Genomic DNA, 14,086 nt, shown 5'->3' on the forward strand with positions numbered 1-14,086 from the left:
GAGATGAAGGCTGGCTGCTATTTGAGAATAGGGCTGAAGATGAAAATCTTGCCTTAGGAAAGGAAAACACTTCTCTCCGGGGGTTGGGAGGTGGATAGTTTCCTTGTAGAAGCAGGCAGCCTCCAGATCACCCTAATCTAGCTTTCTGTCTGCTTGATGCTTTTCATCCAGGAGGTCACAGCTGATTAACAGTAGCCGGTGATGATAACAGCTCACCATCACCAGGCACTTTATTCTGTGCTGAATACTGGGCTATGGACTCTGCATGCTTTCTTTTGTTAATTTACATGCAACCCCGCGGGCCTTTATGTATGTTATCCCCATCTTATAAATGATGAAATAGAAGCTTCAGGAAGTTAAATAACTCGCTGAAGGTCACACAACTACTGTGACCCTGACCACCTGATCTCAGAGGTTTCATTTTTAACCAATGAGCTTTAAGCTGGGCTGTGCAATTACTGCAGCCTGTTTAATAACTATGTTCACTTGGGGCTTTTTTCCTCTTCCACCTCTCACCCCTCCCAGCCTCCTGACTTTCCCTGTGGCTTGCACAAGGTTAGAAATATGACTTGTGGCTTGATTCAAAGGCTTAGCTTCATTCTATTCACTGTACCTGCTGATAGGAAGGTGTCTGCTCTGTTCCTCTTCCGTAGAGACTGTGCTTTGCAATTAAAGTGATCAGTTGTGTGCTAACACCAGAACCCATGCATCTAAATGTCCTGATGGAGACAGCTTTAGAGTCACACGAGAAATGCAGACCCACTGACCCCACAAATGACCCCAGAGTTCTCCTTGCTCTGGATAACTCTAGGAACTTCATATATTCTACTAAGACAGACCTTTGGATAACTTTGGGAACTTCATATATTCTCACAAGACAGACCTTTTGCTATTCCCAAAATCAAAAAGCAGACCCCAGAATGAGTTTTGAAGATATGTGCACATTATCAGCCAAGGCCGCATCACAGGTAATTAGCGTCTGACCCCCAATGGAAGATTAACTTTAAAGGCAAGAAGGATTTCTTGAATGCTTAAGTCCCAAACTGTTTGCAAACATCCATCCCTTGACTCTCTGCCTGAACTAACTCAGAAAAGAAAGAACTTAAGATGGAAAGGAGATGGCAGGTGCTTCATGCAAGAACTTGGGGTGAGAAAGGAAGAGCTGAGACAAAATATACAGGAGCCTGGGTTTCTGTGGGTTAGAGAGAGAGCGGAAGCACTCAAGGGGGCTCAGGGCCACACACCACAGGAGCCTGCTCTGTGCAATACGACCCTGGAGAGAGAAATCCCCATAGCGCAGGCAGAGGGAGGGTCCATGACGAGCTCTAGAAGTTCCGTTCAGATTTCAAGTTTGTTTCCTTCTCATGCCACTTGCCAGAGCTACGTAGCATCTGGCAAATTATTCAATCTCTCTTAGCCTCTGTTATCTCATTTAAAATTAGAGATAAAACGCCCCCAACCCATTGCCCACAACACAGGGCAGAATTTGTAGGAAGACTACAAATGGCTTGTAATGGCTGTTCAAGTCTAGCTGTAACCTAGATTCCATCCGTTCCTCTCAACTTCTGTCTACATAGCCCCAAACTTGGAAACACCTGCGTATACGGAAACATGTAGACTCCTGGTCTTATCATCAATGTGATTACTGTTCAGAAAGCCTTTCTGTGTGACAGGCCTGGGTCTAAGAACATTAGAGGGAAGACTTCCTTTGGTCCTCACGAAAGCCTTGTGGTGTAGGCACTGATTACTGAGTGATTATAATGATCACCCACTGTCACCCACATGTGACAAAGGAGCAGCGAGAAACACAGTCACCTGCCTAGGAAGTGGCAGATGAAAGACTAGAACTCAATCATCCCCTTTCCTGAGTGAGGCTGTATCCCAGCCTTTCAATATGCAGAAAGAGCAAGTGCTTTCAGATCGTCAGGGGTGAATTTCAGGAGGTGCCCCCACCTTTTTTCTTCAAATTTAATTGTTCTTGTCATTCCTTTAAAGCTAGCTGTAGAAGAAATGGAGAAAGAAGATGTCTGCTGTTTGGGAAAGCCTTCGATTTCCTAAGTCTCAGTTCCTTTTTTCTCCGGGAAGATCTAATTTTATTAGGGCTTCCAAGAAGGCAGCCAGACGGTGGGGACTGCAGCTATCGGGGCTCTGGCAGAGGGATCACAAACAGCTTTTGTTTTGATCTCACTGCTTAGGTTAATGCATCCTGACTCCTCCACAGGCTGCTTCTGGGGACCCTGCGATTCCACTGTCTGCTAGGAGAAAAAGTAAAAAAGTCCCCATCAAAATAAATTAAATGCAGCAGTATTTACAAATCCTGAGTCAGATTTCCATCCTGTCCAACAGGATGAGAATTTGACCCATTCTTTACACTAGGAATCTGAGAATGACATCAAAAGCTCTCTCATCATCTCTACAGGAGAGATAACGATTTAAGTGGCTTTCATCTAAACATATGCTTTACAATAGAAATGTGTGTCGACTCCCACTACAAAGGAGAAAAAGAAATGGCCCTTGCTTCTATATTTAAAGGACAGGGCATTTAATTCTAAATAACCATGGATCCCACATCTCTATGGTTTCACTTAGAAATTCCTTCTGTGTTAGGGAAATAGGATGCTTATAAAAGTCTAGGGAGAGACAGAGCCTAAAACAGAGACGGGAAACACTAGACTTGGGATGTCCTCCCTCTTCTTCCCTCTTTCTCTAAGACACATCACAGCTCTGATCCTATCTCACAGGGATGCTCTAAGAACAGATGAGAGAAAATAGAGGAGAGCACTTCCCAAACTTTAAAATACTCTGCAGAGACAAATCATTGTTATACAATGTGCCATGTACGTTATTCCTACATCCTCGGACCTGTCCTTCCTGAGCACCAGGAGGCTAGAGTGAGAAGCATCTTTACTTTGGAGCCAGAAAGACTAGAGATGAAGCCCCAGCCCTATTATTTCCCAGCTCTGTGGCTTCTTGGGTAAGGCATGAACGGAACTGACTCTTAGTTTTTTCATCTGTAGAATGGGTACATGCTTTCTTCCTCCCGGCAAGCAGGAAGGTCTCTAATCCCAATTCTCTATCCATGTAATAAAATTTACTATAATTGAGTGGCATACAGTTTTTAGAGTACTTTAAAATAGTAGCTTTATAATATGTAAATTATCGATCCAATAATACACGTAGCATAAATACCACACTTTTTTTTTTTTTTTTGCAGTTTTTGGCCAGGGCTGGGTTTGAACTCTCCACCTCCAGTATATGGGGCCAGTGTCCTACTCTTTTGAGCCACAGGCACAGCCCATAAATACCACACTTTTAAAAGTGTTTTTTTTGTTTGTTTGTTTTATTAAATCATAGCTGTGTTCATTGATATGATCATGGGGCATCATTCACTAGCTTCACAGACCGTTTACCAAGTTTCACATATACCCTTGTAAGATGCACCGCTGGTGTAATCCCACCAATCCCCTTCCCTCTACCCACCTCCCCTCTCCCTCCCCTCCCTTTCCCCCTTCCCCCTATTCTTAGGTTGTAACTGGGTTATAGCTTTCATGTGAAAACCTTAAATTAGTCTCATAGTAGGGCTGAGTACATTGGATACTTTTTCTTCCATTCTTGAGATACTTTACTAAGAAGAATATGTTCCAGCTCCATCCATGTAAACATGAAAGAGGTAAAGTCTCCATCTTTCTTTAAGGCTGCATAATATTCCATGGTGTACATATACCACAATTTATTAATCCATTCGTGGATCGATGGGCACCTGGGCTTCTTCCATGACTTAGCAATTATGAATTGGGCTGCAATAAACATTCTGGTACAAATATCTTTGTTATGACGTGATTTTTGGTCTTCTGGGTATATGCCCAGTAGAAGAATTACAGGATTGAATGGCAGATCTATTTTTAGATCTCTAAGTGTTAACACATTCCTTTTGGAAAGAGATATGGAGAACACTTTAAAAGTGTTTGTTGCTATGTTCTTAAAGTTGTACATGAATTGCCACTAATTCCAGACCACTTCCACCACCTCCCAAAAAACAACCTCATAGCCATTAGCAACTACTGTTTTTAGAACGTATTTTACTAATCACATCTTGCTATTTGTCAAGGTCTGAGAAATCTTCTCTAAATTCCATACTGAATTCTCCTGAACATCAGTCAGCACCAAAGTGTTGGGTACTTGTACACCCTCTGAGGCTCCTGGTTTGACATCTGAAATCTCCCCTGGCTTTCGCAAAGAGCACATTCTTGGAGGGAAATGACCATGTTGCCTGTATTTGTCTCATTCCCTGAACCTCAGCTCGGGGTGAACACACAGTAGGTGCCTGGTGAGCACACAGCACCAACCGATTGGACCATTGCCACTTCTTTTAACCTGTGCATTTGTCACCTGTCTGCTGATGCCTCCACAAGCTGTCATCTTCCGTGATTATCCTCCCCAAACCACGTGCTGCTAATTTTTCATCTTAATGAACTGCCCAGTCGAGTTCAGCAATGGGAATAGTGATAAGAGTACAATAAAAGTAGCTTATGCTGGGCAGTGCCTGTGGCTCAAGGAGTAGGGCGCCAGCCCCATATACCGGAGGTGGCGGGTTCAAGCCTGGCCCTGGCCAAAAACTGCAAACAAACAAACAAACACAAAAGTAGCTTACGCCTTACTATTGTCAGAACCCCCTTCCCTACAACACGTGCACATAATTGAAATAAAATATCTCAATGGCTACAAACACATTCATCAAGAATAAAGTGGAGTTAAGTGCTATTTCAAAAATTCCTACCAGCAGGCTTTACAAACATGGATTATTGGAACATTCTTCCTATTGATACTCACTCAAGCATTTAAGTGCATGGCTTTTATTCTTTGCATTTGCTTGAGTGAAACCATTTTAGGTACCAAGCTACACGTCAGCCTCAGTTTTCCAGAGTATTAAAAATGCACGGACTTTCCTGTGGGGAGATTGGTCAGGCAAACCGGAACAGTTCCGAAGGCCTGTGTTGAATGCACAGACGTGCACACAGGGAAACCATTATGCAGCTGTTGGCTCCTCCAGAGTGGAGCATTCCCAGAACTGATGCCACTCATATCTGAGTGGTGGTCCGGGGGAGCTCAGGGAGAGAGAAATTCCTGACAATGCTGCTCCTCCCACAAGGTGGAAGAGCTGTGACCTCACCCCTCTGCTTCAGGCTATTTCTCCAGGCAAGCACACCAACCACTGTCATGTTTAATAATTTAATAATTATGTGTTGGCTCAGTTGTTGACATTTAAGAAATACTTCCAGAACTACTGCTACTGTGAATGGCACGGCCTTGACACCTGAGACACAGGAGTGGGCAACAGAGAGCGTATCTCTGAACCTCAGGGGCTTGGAACAAATTACATGGGGAAACAGGCAGTGGAAGTTGACCATGGAATGAAACAGAAGTGACCTACACCAGCAGTGACAGGAGCTGGGAAGGACCACATGCAAAGAGGAAGCGTCTAGGGCTGGCAGAGAGGATGTGTCCAGGGCCTGGGTAGATGGTGTGGTGTTAGAGTTGTAAAGACAACAAAGACCCCCGAGTGGGGACATTGAAGCCAAGTAAGCCCTAAACAAGGAGGAAAGGTCAGACATGTGAGGAGACTTCCAAGACTGAGAGGACAGAACATGCCAGCCTCTGGGGCTGGGTCTGCCCTGGGCAGCAACAGTCTCACACGGCTGAGTAGATGGGCAGGGGGGAGAGGTGGACAGTGACTTCATCAAGGAGAGCCCTGGTGCAGGCAGGGTCTAGGTTTTACTCTGATAGAGATGGGTTGCCATGGAGAATTTTTAAATAAGGATGATAGACAGTGCCAGGAAATCCCCAGTGACTCCTCCCCACCCCTTCCTCATCCCGTTGCAGGTGGAATCTGGACATGCTTCTCCTCTGTCCCTCAATCCTCCCTCCCCAAACCCATTGGGGGCAGCCATTCCAGCCCCTGCTCCTCTGCCCCATCCAAGTTCCCTGTAGTCCAGATTTCACTCTGGACCTCCCTCTAAGGGCTAAGCAAGGGGAACTGAGGAATTCCAGGACAGATAGGGGAGGGCCACTCAGACACTGCTATTGATTTCCTAGAAGAATCATTTATTCTTGAAAGCAATCAGCAGGGCTCCCGTGATGGGTGGCTTCCTCCTGAGCACCTGCATCTGAAGTGCTGGGGCATATGCAACTCTCTAGGACAGTGGTTCTCAACCTTCCTAATGCCGCTACCCTTTAATACAATTCCTCGTGTTGTGGTGATTTCTCCAACCAGACTCAATGAAAATAATTTTATGGTTGGGGATCACCACAACATGAGGAACTGAATTAAAGGGTCATGGCCTTAGGAAGGTTGAGAATCACTCACTGCTCTAGGATATGCATAATTTGAATGCAGAAAGATTAAAATTTGCCTTAGTGTAGAAGAAATTTAAGTTGCTTGTGACCAGAGCTCCTTTTCTGTCTTGTTCACCTCACCCTCTTGGTACCTAGCACCATGCTGAGCATCCCAGGAATAAGCATTCAATAAAAACAAGAAATGAACAAATAAATCCACTGTATTCATGCACAGATATGAGAAGGCTTGTTGCAAAATATTCAGTAGGGATTTTTGCAGCTGGATTCTCTGGGACACTGACTCTGAGATGGACTTCAGCATGGAAATGTTTATTAGGGGAGTGTCCTTGGTAATAAGACCAAAGGAAGGAAAGGAAAGGAGAGTAGATGCAGACATCAAGGGAAGGGGAGGTGTGGCACAGTCCAAAAGCAGCTTCAGACCATCCTGCTTAGGGCTAAGAATGTCCCTTTGAAATGATCATGAAGATCGCTTAGATGGCCAACCTCTACCGGTCAGTCCTCCAATGTGGGCTGCCTTATAAAAGACCATGACCTTGGCTGAGATAGAAGCTGCAACTAATTTGAACCTTAAAGGCACTGAGCTGAAGGTCATCTACCAAGAGCCCTCCCAGTAGCTGAGCACCAGGGACTTTACTGCAGCACTCAGTTTAGAAGCAACTGCACTTACATTGGAATCTACTATTTCTTCCAGTTCTTAATACTTACAAAGAAAAGTTAAAGGAAAATAAGGCAAGCTCTGCCTTAATTTGAGTCAGGTGTTCAGCGGTTTGATAGAATGAATATTAGCATTTGTTTAGGAGGAAAAAAAATAGTAGAATCCTGGCTCTGCCGTGTGTCATGTGTGACCGTGGCCAGGAGACAACTCCAGTTTCTGGGTTCTGCTTCATTTCTTGAGCTTAAATTTAACCCTTCACAGAATGGGAGGGATAATGCCCACCTCGAGGGCTCAACGAGGGCCTCAACATGCAACACTTTCAGAGGACTCACAGAAATATTTACATGTCTTTTAAAGTCAGAAGAAAACATAACCTTTCAGGGTAGAAGATTATATTTACCTTTATACCAAAATAGCTGCAAAATATAATTTTGCTTCTTTTATGAAAAACTGGCTTCATGAAAGTAAAGTTGCACAAGATCCACGGAAGTTATAGTGAGATACCGGGGAACAGAGGGACTCTGTATGCAGAGGGTACAGTGACAAACTATCTGATCGGGAATGTCTCCCCACCTGAAGGGGAGGGCCCTCCATACCCAGAAAAATGAAGGCAGAGAAGGAAAACAAATATGTGTGGGAGAGTCGAGGTGTGAAAGCATCACGATGAGTTCAGGGAGGACAGATGGAGAGTTAAATCAGAGGAGGGAAGGGGAGGCTTAAGGGAGTGGGGCCTGGATCATGTCAGTCTTAGAAGCCCAGCAAAGACCTTGGCGATTTATCCTTCGAGGGGCCGAAAGCTTTGGAAGCCTGCGAGGGGCCGAAAGCTTTGGAAGCCTGGGTTTTAGGCTGAAGCAATTTGATACAATTTGGATTTAGAAGAATCATGCTGCGGCTCAGTGGAGAAGCACCAGAGGAGGGAGAGTGGAGGTGGACATGCTTGCGTGACCCCGAGCACTGGCCACCCTGGCTGCTGGCTGGGCCTGGGCAAGCATATCTGCTTGCTTCCATGTCCTGGGGGCTGACACGGTGGGTACGTGTGTTCCAGCTTAAATCCCTGGCAGGATGAAACCTCACAAAGGCCTTTTTTTATTTCTTTACCCAAAGAATGATGTAAACAGCTTGGGGGGAGCAATGAATAAACCTATCTTCCAGGGCCCATTTTTCAAGTAAAAATTCTGAAAAGTGGTTGAAAGTGCTGAGAGGTCCAAAGTTGTCTATGGACAGAACTATGATAGTTCAGGAAACTTGCCAGACATTCATTTAGAGAGGTACATTCTCACTGGCCCTGGTCAGTATGTGACCAAATTAAAAAAAAAAAAAAAAAAAAAATTGTTTTTCTTAAAAAAAAAAAAAGTTATAGGAATTGTTGCTATGGCAACCTTACAGCTTTCGGAATGGTGCTTAGATTCTAAAATTCAGAGCCTCTTGAAAAGATGAACTTACTGGCCCCGTCACAGTTTTTCAAAAGCTTCCACATGGAGGCATCTGCCAGATGTCTGGTTGCAACCTTCTAGATCCTCTGCAGACACAATTAATTGGTGGCATATTTTTAGTGGGGCTTGTTCACCTTTTCTTTCCTGTTCTCCCGAGTCACCTTGAGCTCTGAGTCCCCCATAGGGCACGGGGTAATTTGGGTTAGTAGCCTCTGGGGGAAAGAGTGATTGTGTGACTAGGAGTCATATGAGGCCAAAGAGGGCAGATGGGACCAACATATATGTGTTTAACGTATAAAAGAGATAATGAATAGCTAAGAAGGCATTGCTGAAAGATTCCACCTTACAGCCCCCAGGTTCAATTGCTTTTTTGTTTTTGCTGAGATCTGTCTATTTATCTGTCACCCCACAGATCCTCAGAGCAGAGAAGAGTCCCAAGGAGGCTTTCAGGAATTGTTCGATAAGTGAATGAATACCTGAACATAATCCTTTAAGACCAAAGCACTTGGCTGAAAAGTCATGTAACGCTGTCTTATTAAGTTACTTCCTGCTTATCACAGTACTCAAAAGTCCCTCTCAGATTGAGTACAAACTATCCCTTGCCGTGTAAGGCACAGAGGAAACGCACAGGTAACTTGAGCGTGGCCTAGGCGCTTTGATCTTTAACCGGAGGAAATCCTATGCCAGCCTTTCAGATGCTGCTTTGACCGTGACAAGCAGAGCAGAAGAGACAATGTCATCTGAACGGCTGGTTGTCGGAAATGAAGTGATTGGATTTCAGCTGCACGGTCTGTCACCACCGGGGACCACTGGGCCCAGAAGGCAAGTGGAGGGGGCAGGGTCACCTGTCTGAGACCATGGCTGGAGCCCAGCACTTGAGAAAATGGTAAAATCCTTTCCCAAAGATCAGGAGGCTTGAAGAGGGGCCCCTTCTGCCATCATCCAACCTGGGGGTGGATCACCATCCTGAGAGTGGATTTTCTGCTTGGAGCATTTCGGGGAAATTGACCCTGAGAGGAACATGTCCTTCATTTCAAACACATCTGGATTATCTGGCTAAATAAGCCCGGGAGAGGAAACGAGCTTAGGACTCTAGGTAGCTGGCATGCAAGCTGCACTTTGATTAGAGATTACATTCAAAAAATGGTTGCACAAATACCACAAAATGAAAAAAATATATACATATTCAGTGACTCTGGATCCAGAGGCCACAAGAATTCATTATATTATTTTAGCAACTTTTCTGTAGGTTTAAATTGGTTTAAAATGAAAAGCAAACAAGGGGGAAAACTTAAAATGTTCTTTTTAAAATCAAGGTGTAGAACAGCACACAGGACAGAGTGGATTGTTGGGTAACATTTACAAATACAAATGTGCAGGGAGTGACTAAAGGGGCATTGGTGTTTGTGATTGCCCAGATACTCTCCAAGTCATGTAGAAAACTGAAAATAGCACTTCCGGGGGAAAAAAATTGAGGGACTCGAGGGTAGGAACTGAAGCATAATTAATTCTCTATAGATCTTTCTCCATCTTTTAAATTTCAAACCATCTATATCTTTTTAACCATCTTGCCCACTTAAAAATAAATAACAATTAATAAACATTTCATGGGACAGTCCACCTAGTAATGACAATTCTGTACTGTTTCCTTTGCCTGGTAAATTCTTGCTGATCTTCTCCTCCTGGAAAACACCTCCTGTGCTTGAGTCTAAACTCAAAGGCCACCTGTTCAGAGAAGCTCCCCCCCACCCCCGCCCGGTTTCTTACAGCCTCTGTGCTCAGAGATCCACAGAGCTGTCTAAAAGTGACTTAGTGCTGTGGTTACTTACCTGCCAGCCTGGTTCCATCACAAGAAGAGGGACTGTTTTCATGCACAATTTTGGTTTTATTGATTTACTGGTCCAAGTGCATTTGGCTTACTGGTGTAACTCCAAGGCCTAAATAAGGATGTTTCTCAAGAGATGGCTGATGAGGGAAGATACCCAGGGTTCCTTTGTCTTCTCCTCCTTGTTTCCTCTCACTCAGTGTGAACATTTAGCTGCTACTGTTGCATCAGCCAGGAGCAGCTAAGTCTCCTTTAAAACTCAGGTGGAGATTTAGGGCAAGGCCATATCAAAATAAGTGTAATTAATAATCACCCTCCAACTCTTTCCCATCCCAGCTTGGTTAACACTGGAAGCACAAATACAAAAGATCGGAAGGGCTGTATTAATCAGTCAGAGGCACTACCCTGCTGTGCTCAGGAGTGTCCCAGGCATGGTGCACACCAAATTTTGGTGACGTTGGGCAAGATAATGAATAAAAAGCACCCAGCACAGTGCCTGGCACAGGCATGCTCGGCTGTCATTGCTGTTATCAGGAGTGGTCACTGTCCTTGTCCATCACTACTTAAATAAAGCAAGAGCAAAGAAGGATCGTGGTTGAGGCTTTTCCTCCAGTACTGATTTGGGGCAGGGGCAGGCTGTTCACATTGCCTGGCTCGTAAGGGCTTCCTGTAGTCATTAGTTGACTGTTGCGCTGACAGTCACGTGACAGTCACGTGGTACACACGGAAGAGCTGCAGTGTGTCACCAACAAGTGACCAGAGCATCTGCTTATGATTTCAGTGACACCAGCTACAGACAGAAACTTGGCCTCCTTCTCCACAGTGGCCTACATTCCAAAATAGGAAATGTGCATTCACAGAGACCCCCCCCCCGCCCCCGCAGGCACAGGGGTTAGGAAACAGGCTGCCAACACTTGAGGTTGTCAGTAACGATGAATGGCCTGGTGTCTGCTGCAGCCTAGGTGAGCTGCTCCCAACACCCCCGAGGAGCTTTCTGGGATTGACTTCTATGCAAATGAAAAGTAATTGGGTAGCCTGTGACCAGCAGCCCCCAGCTGACTATTACTCAGCCAGGTATCAATGTGTGTCCACTTCTCCTAAGTGAAGGGTAAATCCTTTTCACTTATCTATGACATTCATTTCTGGGTCTCAGTGCCTTACTAAATACCCAGCAAGGTCGCAGAGCTGAGAAGCCCTACCCAATAGCTATCCAGGTAATTCCTCCCCTGCTCTGAGAAGGTAAACAGGTGCTCAAGTGAATTTCACTGGATGTTGGCCAGAGGACAGAAGAACCCTGGGCACCCATGCTCCATGCAGGTTTGTTTAAAATCTTCTCCCCCTCTTTCTTTCCCACTCAGATTTTGGCTGCTATATACAAAGCTACTTGACTGTAAGCTCCTTGAGGAAAGAGAAAGTGCCCTTCCATCTCTGCCTGTGTTGGTTGCATGCCACAGGCACCTGTTCAAGAAGCACAGATACCTTGAACTGCTTGGGGATCAAGAGCCTGAGTCTTGAGCTAAAGTTGTTAGTTAGTTTTGCTTCATTGTTCCAAAACCTCACAGTCTGATCATAAACAAATCCTTCCCTTTCCTTAGGCACAAAATTCCACTCCATCCAACAAGAACCTTATCTAAAAACACCAAAGGGTGGTTCCTTCTGTATCCTGCTGTTTTAAGGGTGCCAAACACATTAGAATATTTTACCTTCCTCTTCTTGGAATAAACACTTTGCTGAACTCCTAAAATGCCTTGTTCTTAATTCCTAGGTGGAAAAAAAAATCTAACAGATTTCCTAGAAGTGAGATTAAATTCCAGTCCTTTCTATTTAACTTTTGACTTGGTTTCATTCATACCACATTCTAATTGTCCCTATTATCTAGGGAAATAGGAAATGTCACTCGCACATCCTACTGAAGAATTCAAAAAGCCGATGAAATGAAGAGACTCATTTGACTTGGCAGAAAGGAGATGATCATCATTCACAGACATATCCACGGGAGGGACGCATTTCCTCTGCTGAGCCAGGCTTCAGAGCAAATGAGTTCAAATATGCGAATGCCAGAGGAATTGGTCACGCAATTTCCAAATCATTTTGGCACATTTGCAGGGAAGTGAGGTTTTGCGTCCCTGATAAGTGTTTTCATTCATTGGTTTATTCCCATAACAGATATTGACCAGAGCATGAGAAAAAGAGGTGGGGGCTCCCCAAGTTGAAATTTTCTCCTTAAAAAGACCCACATTAAAATGTAAGTTTGGCCAGACGAAGTGATTCAGGCCTGTAATCCTAGCATTCTGGGAGGCCAAGGTGGGTGGATTGTTTGAGCTCAGGAGCTCAACACCAGCCTGAGCAAGAGCTAAACCCCATCTTTAAAAAATAGCCAGGCATTGTGGTGGGCACCTGTAGTCCCAGCTACCGGGAAGGCTGAAGCAAGAGAATCACTTTGAGCCCATGAGTTTGAGGTTGCTGTGAGCTATGATGCCATGGTGCTCTACCAACGGTGATAAAGTAAGACTGTTTCAAAAAAAGAATTTTATAAGAGTTGGTCTGTAGACCATCGGCTTCAACATTACCTGTGGACCACTCAAAAAAATAATAATATAATGAATAAATAAATAATGTAAATGTGAAATCATGAAAGATGTATAGGTTCCAATCAAGAGGATGATCCATAATGTACCAGATGCATTCCAGAAAAAAGGCAGAAGAGGAAAGTGGTAAAAGACACAAACGCTAACTAAAGTTGGACTTTCCATGGATACAAATTTCAAGGATAAAAATAGTGGTACCATGACCATAGGCAACTTACTTACCTTCTCTAAGATTGAGATTTCTCATTTATAAAATTTTGGATATGGACAGCCCTTACCACATGAGGCTCTTGTGAATGCACTCAGTGTGGTGATACCTTTGCAGACCTTACGAGCCTAACACACAGCAAGCATGTGATATCTGTTGGCTGCCATTATTATAGGCTTTCTCATCTTCTGTTAAAAATATACTGAAGGTCTCCATTCATTTATTTAATAGTTGGGTGCAGACATAATGCTTTCAATTGAGAGCCCTGCCCTCAGGAACCTCTAGATTCAATTGGAAAGAGAGACAAATAAATAGACAGTTATAGTCTAATGTGGAAAACATAGCAAATGAGGCAATCCTTGACTGCTAACATATTGCCTAGGAACTGCCTGTAGCTCAGTCTCAAGGGGATCAGAAAGGATTCATTGGAGACTGAGAGATCCAAGCTAAGATACAAAATGAGAGTGCCTGCAAAGACAGAGATTATGTGGCTTTGAGGAAATGATGATTGTGGGGTATCTGAGGGCGAGGTGTGAAAGGCAAGATGTGTCTGGACAGCAAAGCAGTGGCCCCCTCAGTAAAGAGTCCTAGAAGCTTGTTAAAGAATCCTATCTTTGGCGGCACCTGTAACTCAGTGTGTAGGGCGCTGGCCACATATACCCAGGTTGGCTGGTTTGAGCCTGACCCGGGCCAGCTAAACAACGATGGCAACAGCAACAACAACAACAACATTAAAAAAACCCCAATAAATTGCTACTGGAGGTCAGGGATTGAAAGGCATGAAGAATCCCTCCCATGGCTCTGGTTTGGGTGAATTTTGAAACTAGCAGAAATGTGGGATTTGGGACAAAGTAAAGGGTTAGAGGACAAAAACACCACTAACTTGGATTTGGCATATGCATTTGAGCCCCTACCCCCAGATATCCACATGGAGGTTACTGTAAACACCTACACACACAGGGCCAGACCAATGTTTTTCAACCTTTTTATCTCACGATACACTTGAACTACGGTTAAACATTC

The 14,086-nt window shown here is 44.3% G+C and overlaps 1 protein-coding gene across 4 annotated transcripts in view; it reads right to left on the reverse strand.

Moving 5' to 3' along the window:
- CDH11 (cadherin 11) overlaps window positions 1-14,086 on the reverse strand; it is a 165,626-nt gene that overhangs the window by 83,257 nt on the left and 68,283 nt on the right. The gene's annotated exons all lie outside the window — the stretch shown is intronic.

The sequence above is a fragment of the Nycticebus coucang genome, chromosome 2, assembly GCF_027406575.1.
Source record: "Nycticebus coucang isolate mNycCou1 chromosome 2, mNycCou1.pri, whole genome shotgun sequence".
In the NCBI taxonomy this organism is placed as follows: Eukaryota; Metazoa; Chordata; class Mammalia; order Primates; family Lorisidae; genus Nycticebus; species Nycticebus coucang.